This window comes from Macaca fascicularis, chromosome 4 (assembly GCF_037993035.2).
Source record: "Macaca fascicularis isolate 582-1 chromosome 4, T2T-MFA8v1.1".
In the NCBI taxonomy this organism is placed as follows: Eukaryota; Metazoa; Chordata; class Mammalia; order Primates; family Cercopithecidae; genus Macaca; species Macaca fascicularis.
In genome coordinates, this window is record NC_088378.1 from 79,950,351 (window position 1) to 79,972,575 (window position 22,225).

A 22,225-nucleotide genomic window follows, 5' to 3' on the forward strand; every position below is an offset into this window, starting at 1 on the left:
ATGTTTTCTTGCATATGCTATTTCCTTGTAACAAACATGGATTTTTGGACCTTTCCCACATTGTTAGTGGCTGAGTTTCAGTTGCCCCACTTTAAAATGGGAACATTGAAATAAAGAACCCCAAGGGTCATATGGGTCAGGACCCAATAACAAGCTAATAGCTGTCTCTCTAAAGTGTTTTACTTGATAGCTGCTTCTGAGTGGTGACAAATACCCAAAGAGGCATCTTCCTTTCTCAGAGACTATAATCAGCTTAATCACAGATACATGGAACTTAAAGGGCTCATTAGGGCTGTGGAGCCTGCAAGATAGAAAGAATGCCACAGCTTGCTAGACAGCTTTCAACTCAGACTTCCTAAAAATGCTGGTTTTCGAGATGACTGATGTAAAGGCCTAAGGAGTTCCCCAGTTAGGTATATTGTGTCTCCAAAACCCAGTGGTCCAGTAAGGTGCTGGATCTCCCTTTTCTTGGCTAGGGGCTGAGCACAAAGCAGTGTTCTTTTTTTGTTTGTTTATTTGTTTTTTTTAAAGACAAAGTCTGACTCTGTCGCCCAGGCTGCAGTGCAGTGGCGCGATCTCGGCTCACTGCAACCTCCGCCTCCCGGGTTCACACCATTCTCCCGCCTCAGCCTCTTGAGTAGCTGGGACTACAGGCTCCCGCTACCATGCCCGGCTAATTTTTTGTATTTTTAGTAGAAACGGGGTTTCACCGTGTTCTCCAGGATGGTCTTGATCTCTTGACCTTGTGATCCACCCGCCTCGGCCTCCCAAAGTGCTGGGATTACAGGCGTGAGCTACCGCGCCAGGCGCACAGCAGTTTTTCATTGATTATAGAAATCTAAAGGAATTGTGGAGAATTTTTCCCTACACTTAGCAGTTGTAAAATTTAATAAAGTTTTCAAATGTTTCTGGCTTTCAACTTTCTTCTACAGAAAATAAACATATTATAAATTTAAGACAAAGTCTGGCTCAGTCGCCCAGGCTGGAGTACAGTGGCGCGATCTCGGCTCACTGCAACCTCCCCCTCCCAGGTTCACACCATTCTCCTGCCTCAGCCTCTCCAGTAGCTGGGACTACAGGCACCCGCCACCACGCCTGGCTAATTTTTTGTATTTTTACAATTAATACAATTAATAGTATTATGGTGTATCAGGGATGCATAAAATATATAAAGTCCCTATTATACAGTAGGTATTCAATACAGTAGTAGAAAAATTCTTCAGGAAAGAGAAAATTGAGTGAATACATTTTATAATAAAATATAACCAATATTGATTTTATTATATAACATTAAATTAGAATTCAGTATTTCTATAAAGCAACTGATGACATTATTTCTAGCAATGTAAATTTGTTATATCATTCATGGCTTAGAGCTGATCGTGAAAATGTCATTCTATTAAGTCCCAAAGTGTTCTCTTAAACAGCAACATGTATTTCCCCACTTGTACATATACTTTTAGTTTAAATGTGCCTACACGTATATGTGTTGTATTAGTCTGTTTTGTGTTGCTGTAAAGGAATAACTGAGATTGGGTAATTTATAAAGAAAGGAGTTTTATTTGGTGCATTGTTCTGCAGGATGTACAAGCATGGCACCAGCATCTGCTTAGCTTCCAGTGAGGCCTCAGGAAGCTTTCACTCATGGTGGAAGGCAAAGGGGTAGCAGGTGTGTCACTGGTTAAGAGAGGGAGGGAGACAGAGAGAGAGAGAGGGAATCTGAGTCTCTTTAATAACCAGATCTCTCTTGGACTAATTACTGGAAGGAGGGCACTAAGTCATTCATGAGTGGTCTGCCCCCATGACCCAAACACCTCCCATCAGGCCCGACTTCCAACACTGGGGATCATATGTCAACATGAGATTTGGAGTGGACAGATACTCAAACTACATCACACACACATATTCATAAATCCAGCCAGCACTCAAGGTGATTACAATTAAAAATAAGGTCTGTACTGTTTAAGTCACTTGGCTTGGCAGGAAATTATTATAAATGTATATGAATATGTGTATATTTCTCCTTATTAAATTCAACATGCTGTTCAGAAATAATTTTATAGATTTTTTTTAACTGTTAAGCTGTTAGAACTGTCTTTATTTCTTCATATTTTTTTATTAAATTCATTCATTCAATTCACCTATGAATGCATTGACTTAGTATCCTAATGTATCATCCACACTGCCAGAAAATTGAAAGGCTAATAGGAGATATAAGTAATAATTTTCACTGACCATAAATTAGTAATATGATCATGGAAACAAATCTGTAGTGAAAGAAGATAAAAGTTAGGTGTAAAATAACATTAAAGAGAGAAATGATGGATTGATGTAAGCTAGAGAGGTTCAAGAATACTGCAAACAGAAGGTCAGATTTAAGGAAAAGTGGAATTCACAAAAGACAAGTTTAAGCTGCCCAAATAGAGATAATACAGAGCACAGAGAGCATCTAAAAGGAAAAGTATTGTGATCTGTGAGGAGGCTATCTTGGCCTTAGGAAAGCTGTTGTCATTAATACTGGTGTAGGTTTAAATTCTTTGGATTACTGGGGAAACCACAGTTGAACCAGATATGAATTTAGGGAAGGCCATGAAACAGATATTTAATAAAGTTAAAATAAATATTTCCTTATAAAATTATTATGTATGGAGTAATTATTAGCTATTTAATATTTGTGACCCCTTTCCATTAAGTACTTTTGCCCTAGGAAGTGGCTAGCCAGCCCAAAACTGTATATTTTCAGCTCCCACCCAGCCACCTTAAGTCTAAGTGGAGACATATGATTAGTTCCTGCCAATGGAATGTGAGGGGAAGTGATGTATGTTACTTTTAGATCCTTCAGAAATGGCTAAGAAGTGAGTATAGATGTATGTGTTTCCAGTAGTCTCTTTCTCCATCTATTAATTTAACAGAATATTTCAAGACCCTTCAAAAAGACAGAGGAACAAGATGGGAACCTGAGTTTCTGAATGAACATGTGGAATGATCTAGGGCAGCGAGAACTAAATACTATTGTATTACATCCCTGAGTTTATTTTGGAGTTTATTTTTATAGCAGACAGCTAATATATCAGTCTATTTGTCTCCATTTATTAGACAACTAGATATGAATCATCATAATATCAAAGCACCATTTTAAATTCTTCACTATAAAGAGAGCAATCAAAATTTGACTCAATGTGATTCACTATAAAAATTTGTTTTAATATCTTATATTCTGAAAGTCAAGGTTCTAAATTAGCACGAAAACGATCTTTTTGAGAAAGAAATAAATTTATATGTAGAGGCAAAAAAAAAAAAAAAAAAGTTTAAAAGAGCGTGTAGACTACGAAAGCCAAACACTAGCCTTAGGATCTGAAGAATGGCATGCTGAAAATGTAAGGATAGATAATACAGGGGAACTTTGCAAAAATTGTTTATTTCAAACTGCTGCAAGGTGATTTGGAATGCATTTCCTTTTTATAACCTCATTTTATGTAGTTTCCAGTGTCTCTTAGCAGATAATTTAGCTGCTTCAGTGGATTTTATTGCTTCTTTCTAAATTTGTCAAGTCCTCCTTTGCCAATAGCATGAGGTTAAATGGATGTCAAGAGATTGCCTCTAGTTGTGATTGCTCTGTTTCCTATGACAGCATGAGTGCTCAGTGTTAAGGCTATTCCCAAGTGCTGTTTCAACACCCAGGTTCAAATATTAGTCTGTTTTGTTATTACTTGGCTGATGTATGATACAAAAAGTTCATCATTTCAGGCAGCTGATCCTTTGTCATTGTGTCCTTATGTCCTTTTTCCCCAAATTTCCACTTACGTCCTAAACACTTATGACATTATTTATAGTATAGGTTGACTATTCCTTATCAAAATGCTTGGCATTCAGGATTTTGGATTTTTTTTTTTTCATTTTGGAATATGTGTATATATCTAATGTGATATCTTGGGAATAGGACCCAAGTCTAAACACAAAAGGTATTTCTTTTTCATATACACCTCATACACATAGCCTCAAGGTAATTTTCTACAATATTTTAATAATTTTGTGCATGAAACAAAATTTTGATGTATTTTGACTGCAACTCACTATGTGAGGTCAGGTATGGAATTTTCCACTTGTGGCAATATGTTGATACTGATATTTAAGAGCACTTTAGATTTTGATTTTTGTGTTAGGTACGCTTAGACCACACTGGCAAATATGGCTAATTTAAAAATAAGTGGTTCTGTTTCTGTCTCTCTCTTTTTCTCTGTCTCTATCTCTCTCTCTGGCAATTACCGGTGATAGCAACATCTTTTTAGTATCTGAAAATGGATAGATACTTTTAGCTAACCTGGCTTACTAGATGTAGACTTGTAAATTTTTAAGTCTGCAATATTTTCTTTAATTTAGAAAAGTAATAAATGCATTAAGATGGAAATACTGTGTAGGTGTAAAGCACAAATTTTAAAAAATAAGCGTATCTTAGTTTATAGAAGTCTGATAAATAATGACTACTTACTGATTAAGAAGATCAAACTAGGATTTACTACACTAAATTAATCCTAGGTGACCTTATGTAAAGATAATGTATCCTTGCTATAAAATTTTAAATTGCAAACACATATGTGGGAGTTTACAAGTATTTTATTTTTAAAATATATGTATTATGCTCCTTTTTATAGACAATTTGGAGAAACTTAAATAAAAAGACAGATTTAACATATCTAACCAAACAAAAACACAAAGGGAAATTAAGATCAAGGAAAAGGAGCAAGCAACTATTCTCAGTATAGCTACTCTAGTGTTAAAAAGATGTAAGTGCAATTTGTTTCTGGGCTACCACAAAGTCGAGCCAAGTTAGCCATGTTATCACAAAAGCACCAGTCCAAACATCAGGAGGCTCATGTTCAAGTTCTAGCTTCTGCAGGGAGGAAACTTTGAGCAAATCACATTACTTCTCCCAGCTTCAGTTCCTTCATATGTAAATAATGGGCTAAAGCTAAGTCATTTCTTTCTTTCTTTCTTTTTTTTTTTTGAAAGTCAAGTACATTTTATTGCTTTTTATAAAGTTGTAGAGTACTGGGCAAAAAAGACTATAGAGGCCCTTAGCCTATAAGCTTTGAATTTGTCATCCTCAACTTTATTTGACTGAACAGGGACAGGATGGAATTAGATTGCTTTTTAGCAGTTTGTAGTAAGAAATATCTCCTTTAAATCACATAGCAAAAGAGAGTGAATGATCTGGAACAATCGGTCTTAGTTTCTGGTACTATAATATTTCCTACAAATCTCCTCATAAAATAGAAAAGGTTGCTTTCTAATCGCAGGGCACAGATGCCTAGGTTAAGTTCTGTAACAAATAGTTTACAGGATACTCATCTCTTTGTTATTTTCTTTTTTTTTAAATTATTTTACTTTAAGTTCTAGGGTACATGTGCACAACATGCAGGTTTGTTACATATGTATACATGTGCCATGTTGGTGTGCTGCACCCATTAACTCGTCATTTACATTAGGTATATTATATCTCCTAAGCTAAGTCATTTCTAAGGTGTCTTCTTTAGACAGAAAATTGATCCTGCCCACACAAACCAGTAAATCTTAAAAAAATGAATTCATGAGGATACTGGTTCAGGAATTTGCTGTTTGTTTTTGTAGCTGTCTTCCTCCCCTCCTCCCACACACAAAATGGAGAGAATTGTACTAATAAATCCCAGAATATGGATACTTATTATGGAAGTAAATATTTTTGTTTTAACTAACTTTTCTGTGTCAAGGACTTATTAGAGTGAACTTAGAAAAACCAGATCTTTTAAGATTAGCAATGGAGGTAAATAAGGAACAGTCCTCCATCTGGCTAAGTAAAAACGCTAACATTCTTGTGTATGTGGAAGAAAATCTCATTTAATTGGTTCTCATCAATTGGAAATGGAAGAACCCTTGAAGAGAGGATGATATTTTTCCCTTTGTATTATCCTTGTACAAAAAGACTGCTTGAGCAAAAATGGTTTGGAAAAATTTAGCATGCATTTCCTAAACCAAAGTGTGGAGGAAATACCTTTCAGCATTTTAGAACTGACTATTATTACATATAAATAAATGATACCAAATACAAAGGACACTAAACTCATGAGTAGGTTTTTTCCAAATTGCCTCTTAAATAGAAATAAAGTAATAATATCCATATCCCTAGATACTTCCTCAAAATTCTACTTTAATTCCAACTTTTTAAAAAGACTACTTTGACACAGCTTGGGGTTTGATCTTCATGAATATTTTGTCTAGCTACCATAATATCTTTGATTGTAGGATCCTCTTATTGACAAATAATTTTTATATTCTGTGAAATGGGTCTATATTTACAATTCTATTATTTGGTAGTCTTTTTGCATTGGTACCTGACTCTTCTTGTGTTCTCTGAATAAATCAACAAACAGTGCTTGATACCATTAAATTACATACTTTTATTGTGTTATTCAGCTGTTTTGTACTTTCACATCAATAAGCAACAGTTGGTCTATCAAGATCTATTCTTTGAGTTTCTTAACCATATTAAGGCTGCTGAATAGATTTGATTATTGCAGAAATTGATTTTTCTGTGAAATTATCACATGGTTTAGATGCCCTTGCCAAAGGTTCAGTATGCTAAATCATATTTTATTTTTGGTGACATTAATAATTTTAGCAATAGTTATCAATTAGATGTCCTAGGTGTTAAATTATAGAAATGACTGCATTTATAAGAAGTTGTATCAGTTAGAAATGTTTTTGGTTGTGACAGAAAAATCTAATTAATTAGTAGCTGGCATAACTCAGTAATTTATGTATTTTTTCCAGCAAGACCTGTAAGTGCAATGCTTTGTTGTGGCTCTATAATGTCATCAAGCCCCTATGTACTTTCCACCTTTCTGCTCCCCTGTCCTAAGGGGATCGTTCTCATGCTCAGGGTAAGGAAGCACATAGTACTGTATTTTCAAGTATAAAGAAAGCTGAAAAGGGGAAAGGAGCAAAGATGCATAGACTATCAATAGTAGCCAGAGCTGTCTACTGAAAACTCTAATTATATCTTCTTCTGTAGGGGTAGAACCCAGGCCAATCTCAGTTATAAGCAGATGGGTGTTTTAATATTCCATGCTCTGTAGAAGGATGTAAGGGAGAAAGGTTATAAATACCTTTGTGGTTAACCAATTTGCAGGATTTTCTCAGAGAATGTTCACATTTTTATTTTTCTAAAGGACAACCATTTGTGGCAAAACACTGTATGCCAGAGTGTCTCTCTCCTTCTGCTTCTCCCCTAGTGTGTTAGTCTGATTTCTTCAGATAGACAAAATCAAGAGCTCTTGTCCCATGATCTGAAGTTAGGAAGCTGGAAATTCAGGAGAGCCAAAGGTATAGTTTTAGTCTGAGTCTGAAGGACTGAGAACCAGGGAAGATGATGGTGTAAGCTCCAGTCCAAGTCCAAGTGGAAGGCAGGAGAAGACTGCTGTCCTGGCTTGAAGACAGAGAGACAGAGAGAGAATTCTCCCTTGTTCCACCTTTTTGTTTTATTCAGGTTTCCAATGTACTTGATAAGGTGCACCCACAATGATGACAATGTGCTTTACTCAGTCTACCAGTAGAAATGTTAGTGTAAACCAGAAACACTCCCAAAGTCATGCAAAATATCTGGGCACCTCATAGTCCAGTCGAATTGACTCATAAAATTAACCATCATGCCCACTTACTCTGTATGCCTGAGGGACATCTCTTAAGCTCTTCAACTTCCACATGATGGAGAGGTCAATCTTTTAGCTACAAGATTACAGCCTAAAGTAGAAGTTCTGGTTTCACTGAGTGTGATATTAATGGAAGGCGTCATACCATTATCTGAGAAGTTTAGAGTGAAGGATTCTAGAGCAAGGAAAGTAATGTATGCCCAAAATTGAGAGACTTAGTGGAGGGCTTCTGAGTAGAGTAGCTGGCCCAAAGAAAATACACATGTACCTTGGAAATCTATAATCAGAGATTGCCGTTAAGTACAGTGTAAGCGGGGACTAATATTTCCTAAGCTGTGGCTGTATCCATCTACTAATAACTATTTAGTGCTGTAACATGACACGACACTGATTCTGTCTAACCTGGATGTGGGGAAGAAGGGTTTTTCTTGGCCATTTAGGGATGCCCTGCTAAATTGGATTTCCTTTCTTCTTCAAGTCTCAGTCCCAGAATCAAACTCTCAATAACTTTTCAATTCACTATTTTTTTAGAAGCTCTATTAAGTTCTTGTGAAAACAGAATTCCCTGAGGTCTCACCAAATATTTAATAATTCCATAGTGAGTGTGTTTCTCAGGTCTCTTTGGTTACTGTAGCCAAATAGAATTGTACAATTCATTTGCTCCTTGTAACATGGATAAAGTTTCTCAGAATGAGCTGAAATTACTTATTTATTTTAAATATGTTGAATGTTCCTCTAATATATCATGTAAATTTTTACTTAGGATATTCAATTTTATAAATACTAGCAGGGTGATATGAAACAATTTTTGCATAATCAGAATATTTAAAATGAGATTGCTGGTTTTGAGATGTTAAATGTAAACTCTGATATAAATCTTCAACTGTGATGACCAAGGAACTGTTCATAAGATAAAATAAATGATGCATCTAGAATAGATAATATTTAGGTTTGTGATAGGCTTGGAATCAAAGTTCCATATTTTAATAGATTCAATACCATCCCCAATAACAACAAATCAGTCATAGATATTTAGTGAGCATTTTATTTCTGTTTATTTATAAAACTTATTTTATAAATACATTTTATAAATATAAATATAAACATAAAAATGTTTTCACTTTGAAATCCCAGTTTCATATAATTTCTTGTTATTTATTTAAGTTATAGTAAACAATCTGTGACTATAACCACATGTAGGTAGGCATATATTGCCATGGTTGGTAGTGTTGGGAATGAAACCCATGGCCTTGCTGACCTAGGCGTAATGAGTTTCAGGGAGAATGTGAAACAGAAAATGATTATTTCTGAATATTGGTGACGATCTTGAGAGGCATCTGAGTTTGACTACTGGACATATTCGACATGACTGCTCTTTCCAACCCTCTTTATTAGACAAAGGGCAAAAGATTAGTTCTTGTATCCCACTGAGTAACTTTATATGTATGTAATTGTAAAATCAGAATAAATAAGGCCTCAAGGACAATTGTAAATGATCATAATTTTCTGAATAATTCAAGGGGCAACAAAACAGGATGCTAATTTTTTAAAATATAATTTAGATACTTGAAAAAATTCACAACAAGAGTGTTTTAGTACTTGAAACTCTTGAAAGTTGTCAGTTATTTTAGGCAGTTCAAGCCGTGGAGTCCTGGTGGTTATTTCAAATTGTCACAACAGGAAAATAAATGTATGATTTCTGCTATTACTAATCAATATCCCATTGTAAATGCTTAGCTATTAAATCTACACAAAATGCTTTCAGCCATTTAATGCCATTGAAATAGCAGATCTCAAATTGAACACACTCTATCTGACTCTCCACATTAATTTTCCTCTATTACACTATCTCCAGATCAAAGGGATATCGCAGCTAAATACAATTTAAGTTCTTAGTATGATTCATGACCTTTTATATCTAGCATTTGTAATGAATTCTTTATACATAAAGGATATTATAATTATAAAATGAAAGGAAAAAATGCCTAGTGACATGAGTACCAAGGATCTTTGCCTGTTTATACTTTACAATGTGTTTCTGTAGGAACACTTTGTTGCGGCTGTGTCTAATATTCTGGGAAGTTGCTATACTTTGAATATAATAATAAAATCACAATGTGAAATTATTTTTTAGAAGGATCTAGGAAGCTATTTAATTTTGTCCGCCATCTCCCTTGTTTACTGATAATACCATACTCCTGAGTTGATATTGATTGGACCAATAATGACTGTTCATACCTATTTAAACACTCTCTTAGAGATGACTGGGGTTCCCTTGCAGACTCCCAGTTGAACTGCCGCTCGCCACTCTGGGTGGACCCAACTCTGTCATAGCCAGAAAACAAAAGAAGGCTAGTACAATTTCTCCCGCCCTAATACAGTTTATACAAGAGTCAAGAGAATGAGCCTCAGCCGTCTGTCTTGGAATTTTCTTCCAAAAAGTGGATAGAATAAGCAAGACAACATCTTTTTTATTAGCTACCTTGACATGACCATTCAGCAGGAGCAATAACATGTGTGTGATACACAAAAGTTCTTTTGAATTTGAAAGCTTGAGTTGATTCTTTCAACTTCCATTTAAATTTCTTGCCATCTATCTTTAGCCATTTTTAATACTTTTATTTATTTATTAAAATTACAACTTTTATTCTAGATAGAGGGAGTACCTGTGCAAGTTTGTTATATGAGTATATTGTATGATGCTGAGGTTTGGGGTAAAGATCCCATCACCCAAGTGGCGAGCATAGTACCCAATAAATAGTTTTTCAATCATGCCATCCCTTCCCTTCCCTCCCCTCTCTAGTAGCTGCAGCATCTGTTGTTCCCATGAGTATGTCCACGTGTGCTCAGTGTTTAGCTCTTACTTATAAATGAGAACATGCAGTATTTGGTTTTTTGCTCTTGCATTAATTTGCTTAGGATTATGGCTTCCAGCTGCAACCACAATGCTGCAAAGGACATGTTTTTGTTTTTATTTTTTATAACTGTGCAGTATTCCATGGTACATATGTACCAAGATTTTTTTAAAATTCAGTCCACCACTGATAGGCACCTAGGTTGATTTCATGTCTTTGTTATTGTGAATAGTGCTGTGATAAACATGAGTGCATGTGCCTTTTTGGTATAATGATCTATTTTCATTTGGGTATATGCCCAGTATTGGGATCACTGAGTTGAATAGTAGCTCTATTTTAAGTTCTTTGAAAAATCTCCAAACTGCTTTCAGCAGTGGGCTAAACTAATTTACATTCCCAACCAACAGTGTACAAGCATTTCCTTTTCTCTGCACCTTGCCAGCATCTGATGTTTTCTGACTTTTTAATAATAACCATTCTTATTAGAGTTAGGTGGTATCTCATTGTGGTTTTGGTTTGCGTTTCTCTGGTGTTTAGTGATCTGGAGCATTTTTCATACGTTTGTTGGCTGCACGTATGTCTTCTTTAAAGAAATGTCTGTTTATGTCCTTTGCCCCATTTTTGATGGAGTTACTTGTTTTCCACTTTTTCAATTGTTTAAGTTCCTTATAGATTCTGGATATTAGACATTTGTCAGATGCATAGTTTGCAAGTATTTTCTCCCATTTTGTGGATTGTCTGTTTACTCTGTTGGCAGTTTCTTTTGCTGTGCAGAAGCCCTTTAGTTTAATTAGGTCCCACTTGTCCAATTTTTGTTTTTGTTGCAATTGCTTTTGGAGACTTAGTCAAAATTTCTTGGCCAAGTCTGATGTTGAAAAGGGTATTTCCTAGGTTTTCTTCTAGGATTTTTATATTGATAGTTTTATGTCTTATATTTGAATGTTTAATACATCTGGAGTAAATTTTTGTATATGGTGAAAGAGACCTATGGAATGGCATGGAAAACTCAGATATAAAGCTGCACACCTACAACCATCTAATCTTTGACAAGGACAACAGAAACAAGCAATAGGGGAGGGACACATCCCATTCAATAAATTGTGCTGGGATAACTGGCTAGCCATATGAAGAATAATGAAACTGGACCCTTACCTTACCATTCTTTTAGAATGGAACAACCTCCTCCAGAATGTCTCCCCAGATTTACTCCAAAGAGAAGCTGTGAGAACACAAGAAGGCTTAGCTTTCAACTAATGCTTCTTTTATTTCCATCTTTTAAAATATGTTATTATAATAGTGCTATTAGCATATTACAGGAGGAAAACCATTTCTGTAAGTAGCTGGGAGTAATCATGTGAACAGTTTCAGTTTTTCCTGAGCATTAACAATACTCAATTTAACTCCCACTCGTCTGGTCAAATAAATACAAAATATTTCAGTTTTAACTTCTTTTAATCCATAATTTTCTTATTCTCTGTTTCATTTTTCCTCATTAGCTAACATCTATGCCTTTTACCTATATAACAGATACTCCAGTTTCCTGTAGGCATCTAATGTCTTTGTCTACTCATGAATCTCATCCCAACAGGAAGGATAAAAGCATTAAAATAAAAAAAATTAATTAGAGTTTTAAAATAGCCTACTTTATGTGTTTTAAATACTTAGTGTAGAGGGTATTTTATTTGTTGTGATTGGAGAAATATATTTGCATTTTATAAAATAACATTAGCAAATGCTAATAAATCAATTTATACTTGTTCTTATTTTTTGACAATTTCCTAATTCCTTTCACATTTGAAATCTGAGCATTGACATCCAGAGTTTGTAGTGTGAAAAGCATTATTAGTACAGATAAACTCTTGTAGGTTTACTACTGTATGTTAAAATTAATCTCAACCTCAGAATTTCTAGACTTATTTGACTAGACTATCTATATTTATCCCTTAATGCCCAATTAACCTTAATTTTTCTTAAGTTTATCAATCTCAGATTCTGTTCTAATGACATTGTAGGATAAATGGACATGTTGTGTTATGTATTATGTGCTTTGAGTGTTTAAAAATGTCTCAGTAACTTCAAGAGGGAATTGCCAAAATAAATAAGAATTAGAGTCTCATTAACGGCACACCAAATTCTCAGTAGAAAAAATTTGAGTATTGTTTGCAATATTTATTGGGTCATGAATTCGTAGTTATTTAACATTTAGAATGTCACTGTATCTGAATTTCAGTGGGTAGAATACTACATTTGGATTAAATAAAAACCAAAACTGTTATTTGTGTGTGTATGTGTGTTCATGTGTGTATAAGCTATGCTGTAATAAGATCTTAATGTTCTGGGCATGTGAAATACTTTATTTAAGAAAACACATATTTTACTATGTGCTTATTTATTATTACTCTAGCCTTAATTATTTGGGGTCTAGATAGGATAGGCTTTTTTCATTCTTTCTAGAACAAACACTTATAATCTCCTTAGTAGTCATATAACCTTTTTGGTGGTGGTGTTGTTTTGAGACAGGGTCTCATTTTGTCGCCCAGGCTGGACTGCAGTGGAGTGATCACTGCTCACTGCAGCCTCAACTTCCCAAGCTTAGGTGAGTCTCCTACCTCAACCTCCCAAGTAGCTGGGACTACAGGTGCTTGCTACTATGCTCGGTTAATCGAAACATTTTTAATCCCTCTCCCCATTTGTATGTTTGTTAGTTTTAAAAGAATGTCATCTTATTTCCAAAAAAATAGTAGTTTGTTGCAATCCAATCAGAACAAATTAATCGTTATACCCCCAAAGGCACTTGACTGCTTTCTGACCGGGGGGGGGGGGCGGGGGGGGAAGAACTTGAATTTCAAATCAAGTAAGTACCAAATAAGTAAATTTGCCTCTTAAACATCTCATCTGGATTTTAACAAATAACTTTCTCCCAAACTCTATAAAACAATAATTGCATACTTAAAACAATAAATGCGTATTTATTTTATAAAATAAAAAGTGAATGCTATTAACTGACATTTCTCCTTTTACAGTCTAGCCAAAGAAAATGAAGACATGATAAAAAATTATCATGTATTAAATTAAAATATATTATTATAATAGTGCTATTAGCATATTACAGGAGGAAAATCATTTCTGTAAGTAGCTGGGAGTAATCATGTGAACAGTTTCAGTTTTTCCTGAACAGTGACAATACTCAATTTTAACTCCCACTCGTCTGGTCAAATAAATACAAAATATTTCAATTTTAACTTCTTCTTATCCATAATTTTCTCACTCTGTTTCATTTTTCCTCATCAACTAACTTCTATGCCTTTTACCTATATAACAGATACTCCAGTTTCCTGTAGGCATCCAATATCTCTGTTAAATTTTAAAAGAATGTCATCTTATTTCCAAAAAAATAGCAGTTTGTTGCAATCCAATCAGAACAACTTAATTATTATACCCCCAAAGGCACTTGGCTGCTTTCTAACAAGTTATAAAAAAGAAATCAAGAAATTTTATAAAACTTTCTGTCTGCTCTTTGAATAGGATTTCTTTAAAGTATGTAAGATGAAGAACCCTGTAGGGATCCTAGTTTTCATTTTCAGATTATAATCTTATTCTTTTCCATCACTTAAACTTTGTATCAATTTTTATGAGAATAAAACACTGGAGATACTCAGTGTTTTTTTTTTTTTTTTTTTTTTTTTTTTTTAACCACAATAAAAACTTACCTTTTTTTCATTGACCTCTTCATGAACAATTAATTTATAAACTGGCAAGAGTCATCCTCCTCAACTCAATTCTGGAAAAAGGCAATTCCTTGAACACTACCATGATAAACATAGAAAATACATTTTTTCGGTGTAACATGGTGGAAGAGAATTAGTCACAGTAGGAAAACAAGAGTGATTCAGTAAAGATGTCAGAGTTATTCTGAAGCATAAACTGAGGTGATATCAGAAGCTAAGAAGCAGGTGCAATTGCTGCTGTTTTCCACAATGCATATGTATGATTGATGTGAAACTTACTTTCTGTTCATAATATCACCTATTCAGGATGGAGTTGACTATATACACCTTTGTTTCCACTCATAAGCACTTAAAATATTTATTAATGCATTTTAAAAATTCTTACTTTTGAAATAGATGTTTAGCCTTTAACAGATTAAGGACACCTAATGTTTTAGTCATGGACTTTTTATAATCAGATGAAGGTTATTTAGTCTCTCCTAGAGAAATATGAATATACCCACGTTTTTACATACAGTTTTCAAGAGCTTATTAACTCCATACAGCCCATGAACCCAGGTTACAAACTTGTATCAGAGATTACAAGATGTGAAATTAAATTTAAGCATTAAGGAGTTGCAATTAAGTAATTGTTATTACCTTGTGTGCAGTAAAACTGTACGTTTCAATAAGCAAGCATTTTCAAAGTGTTCTTCAGATAAATAGGTTGTTGCATGTGAAAATATTTGATACTAAAAGTCTTGCGTTGGCTCTCCAGTCAAATATGTTTTTAAGAAATGCTGCGAAAAACAAAAGTTAACAAATATAAATAGCTTTCTTTTGATCAGGATTCCTCAGACTCTTTATTACTCAAATGTGTATTTTGATTCTCTAAGAAGAAAAATAAGTTCAGAGGGTTTGAAAAATATATTTCCACATTGAATTTTTTTTGTTGTTGAGCCTCTCACAAGAATATGTATTTCTTTGAATCTCAAGAATTTGAGAAATATTGCAATGAGTTTTTCTTTATTATTATTATTATACTTTAAGTTCTAGGGTACATGTGCACAACGTGCAGGTTTGTTACATATGCATACATGTGCCATGTTGGTGTACTGCACCCATTAAGTTGTCATTTACATTAGGTATATCTCCTAATGCTATCCCTCCCCACGACAGGCCCCGCAAACTATCACAGGGACAGAAAACCAAAACACCGCATGTTCTCACTCTTAGGTGGGAATTGAACAATGAGAACACTTGGACACAGGGTGGGGAATGTCACATGCAATGAGTTTTTCAAATCAGGCAACAAAAAATTTCTTTAGAGATACAACCCCATTAAGCAGCCCTTGTAATCGTTTGAACACCACTGAATTACATTTTGAGTCAAGCATATTGATACAGTCTAGAAACCCTGACAAATGAATTCAGTAGATATTTCAAATTTTAAGTGGTACTGATGTGCAAACTTTTCAGTTGGGCAAATTCTGTAATGGTGGTATTTCTCTAATAACTACAATTACATGCCACATTAGAGAACACAGGAACCTGAATTAAGGGAATATGAGGAAGTTTTGAATGCATCCCATGGATTAGACCATTGAATAAGAAGCAAAATTGCAAATTCATTTTTTAAGAAATAGAATTGGCCGGGCGCGGTGGCTCAAGCCTGTAATCCCAGCACTTTGGGAGGCCGAGACGGGCGGATCACGAGGTCAGGAGATTGAGACCATCCTGGCTAACACGGTGAAACCCTGTCTCTACTACAAAATACAAAAAAACTAGCCGGGCAAGGTGGCGGGCGCCTGTAGTCCCAGCTACTCGGGAGGCTGAGGCAGGAGAATGGCGTGAACCCGGGAGGCGGAGCTTGCAGTGAGCTGAGATCCGGCCACTGCACTCCAGCCTGGGTGACAGAGCGAGACTCCGCCTCAAAAAAAAAAAAAAAAAAAAAAAAAAAAAAAAAAAAGGACCAACATTGTATCTAGTATCTGAATGGAGGACCCTGTAGTCAGACCCTCCCTAACCTAATTTCAACCACTCTGATTCTGTAACTGGGTTTAAAAGGTAGCCATTTTGTGTTTCAGACTAGAGACAATTTTATGCATTTGTAATTCTACTTATTTGGTTTATTTGGAATTATATTACATGCACATGGAAAGAGAGGCATGTTTTATGAATCTAGGGAAATTTCTAGGTTACTAGAACATTGGTAGTCCTATTCGGCATCCAAAACATTAACTATGTGTAAATTCAGTCAGCATGAGTTTGTTACACCACAAAGTGATGCAGTAATAAAAAGACTGAGCCTATTTTACCTAAGTGTATACGTTTTTTTTTTCCGTGGAATAACGTCAACAGTTTTTAAACAATGAATTTATCAATTCATGGCATTTAAATTCATTGCTTTGGTGACCTGACAAATTTAATGATGATTTCAAAGTAATTACCTTCATTTGAAAGCTAACTAGGAGAATTTAGGACAGAGCATATGCATGTGCTCAGATATCTTTGAATACAAGTTTCAACTTCTCCATCTTGGCCTCAATTTCTGCCTTTGTCCATGTCTCTTTCTTTGATATATATCTCTATATCCGTATACACAGCTACATGGTATATCAGTATAAACAACCCCACTATCCCAGCCAGGATCTTGTGAAAAATGTTTCTTTCCTTTTGTAGACTTTTGTCTTTTCACAAATTACTCTTTTTCATATTTATAAAACATTTCCAAACAGGAGTTATCCCTAACTTCTAAATTTAAAATGTGATTTTCATATCTTGGTTTCTTTATTTCCCAGGAGGTTACATTCCATTATGGATTAGGTACAAATATATTCTATCAGGACCCATAATTAGAAATGAAATTCCTTCAGAGTAGTTTTGTCTGTAGCAGAACCATCTTACCTTTAGTTATGTGCTTGAACGGATGCAGCCTAATTATCAGCTCTCAACTGAAAATGAGTACCCCAAGCTCCAGCTGCTAGCCTGCATTTTATTTGTTTTATTTTTCTCAGCAATGAGGCAAGTGTAGCATAAACCTGTGAGACACAAAACTGAGCCTGGAGATTGAACACTTTGCATGGCTATATTAGGCAGAATATTGTAAAAGCAAACACATTGCTGTCTGTGAAGTTAAGGGAATGAAGTTTATACAAATCCAATATTCTGGTCAAGAGAAAGAGTAGGTATATTATAACAGTATAAAATTATAAATTATTGAAGAATAGGAATGCAATGAAAAACACAACTATAAATGAGTAACAATAATAATTTGACTTCCCTTTGTTTGATAAAATGTTTTTGGTCTTTGTGTTACTATTAACTAGTTATTGTAAGAAAAATTTCAAAAGGTTTACTAAATAGACATTTTAACATTTTAAATTAATGTAGTACTAGAAAAATAAAATTTGATATGTATTATGTGTGTTTCAATAAAATGTGCCCTGAAGAAGTTACTTTGTAACCTTTCGGAATATATGAATTTGGATGGGAAAAAAATATGTACGAATGCTCCCAGTTTGTCTGCTCTTCTTTAATTGACAAATATATGAGAGATAGATAATAATCATATTTGCTTGGTTTTCTATACATGGATTTATGCCTTACATTCTGTCAAAGGTTGACATTTTAAAATTCTAGGTATGTGAACCTGAATGAGAACTGTGCCCTGAGAATCAGAAGATAAGGAATATTTAGCATGGGAATTCTGTTATATTTATTTGTAAGATTAATTTTCCCCTTGAGAGAGTCACAATGGGTTGCTTTGAGTAGACAAAAGCCAAAACTGCCTAATTTTGACTTTGTGAATTGAATTTTCCTAATTATTGTATAAGCGACTGATATATATCAGATTACTACTTAACCACTGTGTTCTAGGTTGACTTAATTTGGAAAACAAAGGCAACTATTTAGATAATGGTATAGAGTTTCACTAATACCAATTTAATGCTTTCACAGATCAGAAATCAAACATTATTTTTATCTGCCTTGTTTAATATTTGCCTCTTTTATTCTCCATAAAATTGTTGCAGATCCTCTCTAATACATTTTCTTTCAGCAAGTTATTGATTATATTTTTAACCTTTGAGAACTGGGTTCCTGTTTTAGCATAATGCATTTCAGCCAAGCTATATATTAGTGTCATCGCTGATCATCCGTAAAATCCTCCATGGATAATTTAAATTTTTGCTAGATGTGTTGCTAGAGTAATTTATTGGAAGGAAAATCCATAGTATAATTATAAAACAACATGGGTGACTATCATTTTTTTCTCTATTGATTTCGGTTAAATGTATCTTTATCTTATTTTTTAAACTTCCAGATGGCACTGTATCTGCTTAAACTGAAAGTTTGATAAAGAATAACACAATGAAAACTATGAGGAAAAAAAGCACTTGTAAATATGTTTTATTCTAGTGATTTGAGTTTGGGGGAGAGAGGGGAACTCCTATTTGTCATATAATTATAATCCAGTCTGCTGAGAAAAATTTTCTTAAGACATTCATTCAAGTTGTACAAATGGAACACAATTCTTAACTAAAGAGAGTAATATTTATTTAATTAAATTTTAGATTTAAATAAAGCAGACATGTATGTAATCATTTCTCTAACCAAAATGTGTGGTACCACTGTAAATCTAACAAGTAGAGAAGTTTTTCTCACTCACCAGAGTCAGTCATTACTCTGAATAAAGCTGTTTTCTAAGGCTCACATGTAAATAATCTGGAAGTTCCATCATGGCAGTGGGAGGGGGATTATGATCATTTTGCTTCAATTCAAATGAAATATTTACTGAATGCTTATAATTTGGAACAGGAAACTGCTAGACTAGAGGGGGGGTTATCCTGAATTTACCATATCTCTCCTATTGGTGAAAATTTATATGGATCTCTCAGCCACAATCTAAAATTTTAACAACAAGAGCAAATGGAGAAGGGCTTGCACTCCAGGAGATAGTAGAAAGACCTCAAAAAGGATTGGTCAATTGCTACTAACAAGGGCAATTGTAGATGTAAAAGTGTAAATATATTCTGCGTTAAAGTACAATTCATCTGATTGCTTTTCTGCCTCATGTAAAAGACTTCTGCATACAATCTAGTAAGAAAATTAGGATTTAGATTAGAAATTGTACCCCAAAGAACTTTATAAGACTCCTTGATACTTTGCAAAATCCCTTTTTAAAAAAATTTTGTTATTTTTTAATTTTTTTCAGATTTAAGATCTTGAAATACTAAAACAATAAAGGAATTAGTAATGATTTGGTGACTGGGAAGGACACATCTATGCTCTTCCAAGATAATCTATGGAGGAGAGAGACACCCCAAGATGGAGAAGAAAAAAAATAGATGTAAATAGGAAAGGGAAGTGCTTCTGAGTTAGTCATAGGAAAATCAGGGCTCCACAGGATATCTCCGGTACCTACTGTCAGGGAGACTGCACTTTAGTGGAGAACATGCCACTAAAGTGGCTGTTTATCATGTTTACTGCCTAGACACCCTGCCTGATGGAGGAGTTCCAGCACAGCTGAGAAGTACGACCCCAACCAATGCTCCCAGCTCCTAGGATGCGTGAGCATTAGCTAAAATGCTTGGATACTCCTGTTCAGGGCTTTGGATATGAGGTAAGTAATGCCAGAAAAAAACTAAAGATGTTGTAATTCATTCTGGAAGGAACAGCGGAGGCAGCCTCTGATGCTGTGCCGTTTGTGATGGTGGTTCATCCAAGTTCCATACCAGTCACAGTGGTGGTGTCAACAGGGGCAGCATACAGCCTACCTACTATTCCTTTGGAATGGTTTTGGCTGCAGTTCTTGTTCCATAGTCTATTTCAACTCTTGCTAGTTTTCCTAGTCTGTTTCTTTAGTCTTCTCATTGATTCTGTGACATACTGCCATCTTTTCAATAATTTCTTTTTCATATGATGTTAACCAGAGTCTGGCTTCTTACATTTTCAAGTAGTAATTCTGACTGATGAACAAACTTACCAAAGATGAAATAATGTTGGAATAGGAGGAGGAAGACCCCTCCTTAGGAATAAACATACAGAAATGATGAGTTACATATAAAGAGACAGGGATTTCTTAATGAGGATGTGGCCTGGAGTGGGTGGCAGTGTTCAAATCCAATCTCTATCATTTAGTTCCTTTATGAAAATTGCCTAACCTCTTTAGACCTAACTGACATGATTATCATTATTCTCTTTTACGGAGACCCTAAGCAGCCTGACCAATCCTGGAGATAGAAAATGCAGAGATTTATTTGAACATAGATGTATCTAGTCCCAAATCACATGCTTTTATCACCACACTAAATGGCCTCTCATATGCAGAATGAAGTTCAAATTCCTTTCATTTACTCCTTTCACTTCACAATTTTGTCCAGAGCTCATGATACCCTTGTGTTTAACCTAGAGTCGTGTCTTAGTTGGTCTATAGAAATTGTCCATTCAAACAAAAGTAATTTCAAAATAATTTATGTTACAGGACAAAAGCACAACTCCAAAGATCTTCACAGAATATGGTTGATTTGATAGAGAAGATATAATGGCCATTAAAGAAGAAAACCAGGGTCCCATATCCAAAAAAGATGTGTCTATGAGTAGGTCACACAGCATAAGCATTGCCAGGAAAACATTCTCATAAACTTCTTCTTGAATTTTAACACCTGAAAGCATACTAATGCAAGTGATATCACATGGTCAGGGTGATGTGTAGGCTGTTTTATCTCTGAGTAGGTACTAAAAGTCTATTACGTAACATGTTCACTATTTTGCAGTCACACACCTGCACCATAGTATTACTGCTTTCTATCAGCTTCCACTCCTCTAAACTGTGAAAAATGTATCCTCCGATCTTGAGATGTATTTCTCATCATATTATCCTCTTTATTTTTTATTATAAAATCACCTCACCTTTAACAATCTGAGAAACCACTTTAAGATTTATTAAAAACAAAAAAAGCAAAAATTGTGTGATGCCAGAGGTCTCTCAATGGGAAGCAGGAAGAGAAAGTTTGCAAACATTAATGTTAGTGATATTTAGCTAAGTTCCCTTGTAGCCAATTGTAACAGCCTGCCGTCCATTTTTTTGTAAATGATGTTCTATGGAAACATAGCTCCTCTCATTTATTTAAGTATTGTCCATGGTTGTTGTCATGCTACAGTGGTAGATTTCATAGTTGTAACAGATACCACGTGGTTCATGAAACCTATAATGTTTGTTACCTGACCATTTACACACACACACACACACACAAAAATTGCTAACTTCTGAATTAGAGGGATAGATGGGTTGGATTAGGAAGAAAATATGAAAAGAAAGCTGAAGAGGCCTGAGCCTGCGTATAAGGAATGTCTGTATACTAGGACTTTTTTCCCTTTCATTTTGAAGATATTACTGGCAGTTTTACATTTACACAGAAAGGATAAAAGGTTCATTAAAGCAGCTTTCTAAAAGGATAGTAGAGATGAAAGTGCACCCTTTAGTTCAGACCTTCTTTCTTTCTATGAGGGAAATAAAAGTAAGAGCAGGATACCCCATTGGTTTTCAGCATTTAGCTTTAGGAGACTGTGCAATTTCTGGCTATGGGAGGCATTTCACATAGGTAAAATTCCAGAGATTTCCTGCAACTGGTTTTATAGTTAAATCAGTAAGTGTCTATTAGTCAAAAACTTACGAGCATAGATTCTAATCCATCGTCCTAACAAAAATATACAAAAGAAGGAATAGGTGATATAGTTTAACACTATGCTGTATATTTTAAGCTTCATTAAGAAGTTGAAATGACAAACAGATGAATTTGGGTGATAATGTTTTAATTTACCTCTCTATTTAAGGATCTAGCCTAATCACATTATCTCCAACAAGGAAGACAAGTCTTAAATTGCAAAAGGAAATTTGGAAAGACTGTCAGCAGTTGAACTAACTATTCCACACATGGGTGGGTTCTCAATGACTCCACATCTAATACTGTCTCGA

The 22,225-nt window shown here is 34.7% G+C and overlaps 1 long non-coding RNA gene across 1 annotated transcript in view; it reads left to right on the plus strand.

Annotated features, from left to right (window-relative positions):
* The window catches only part of LOC135970413 (uncharacterized), a 48,430-nt gene extending 27,216 nt beyond the window's left edge, over window positions 1-21,214 (plus strand). Inside the window, exon 2 of the long non-coding RNA XR_010586088.1 lies at window positions 19,742-21,214. This is a non-coding gene — a long non-coding RNA (uncharacterized lncRNA). The remainder of the gene's footprint in view (window positions 1-19,741) is intronic.
* Window positions 21,215-22,225: the final 1,011 nt, after the last annotated feature.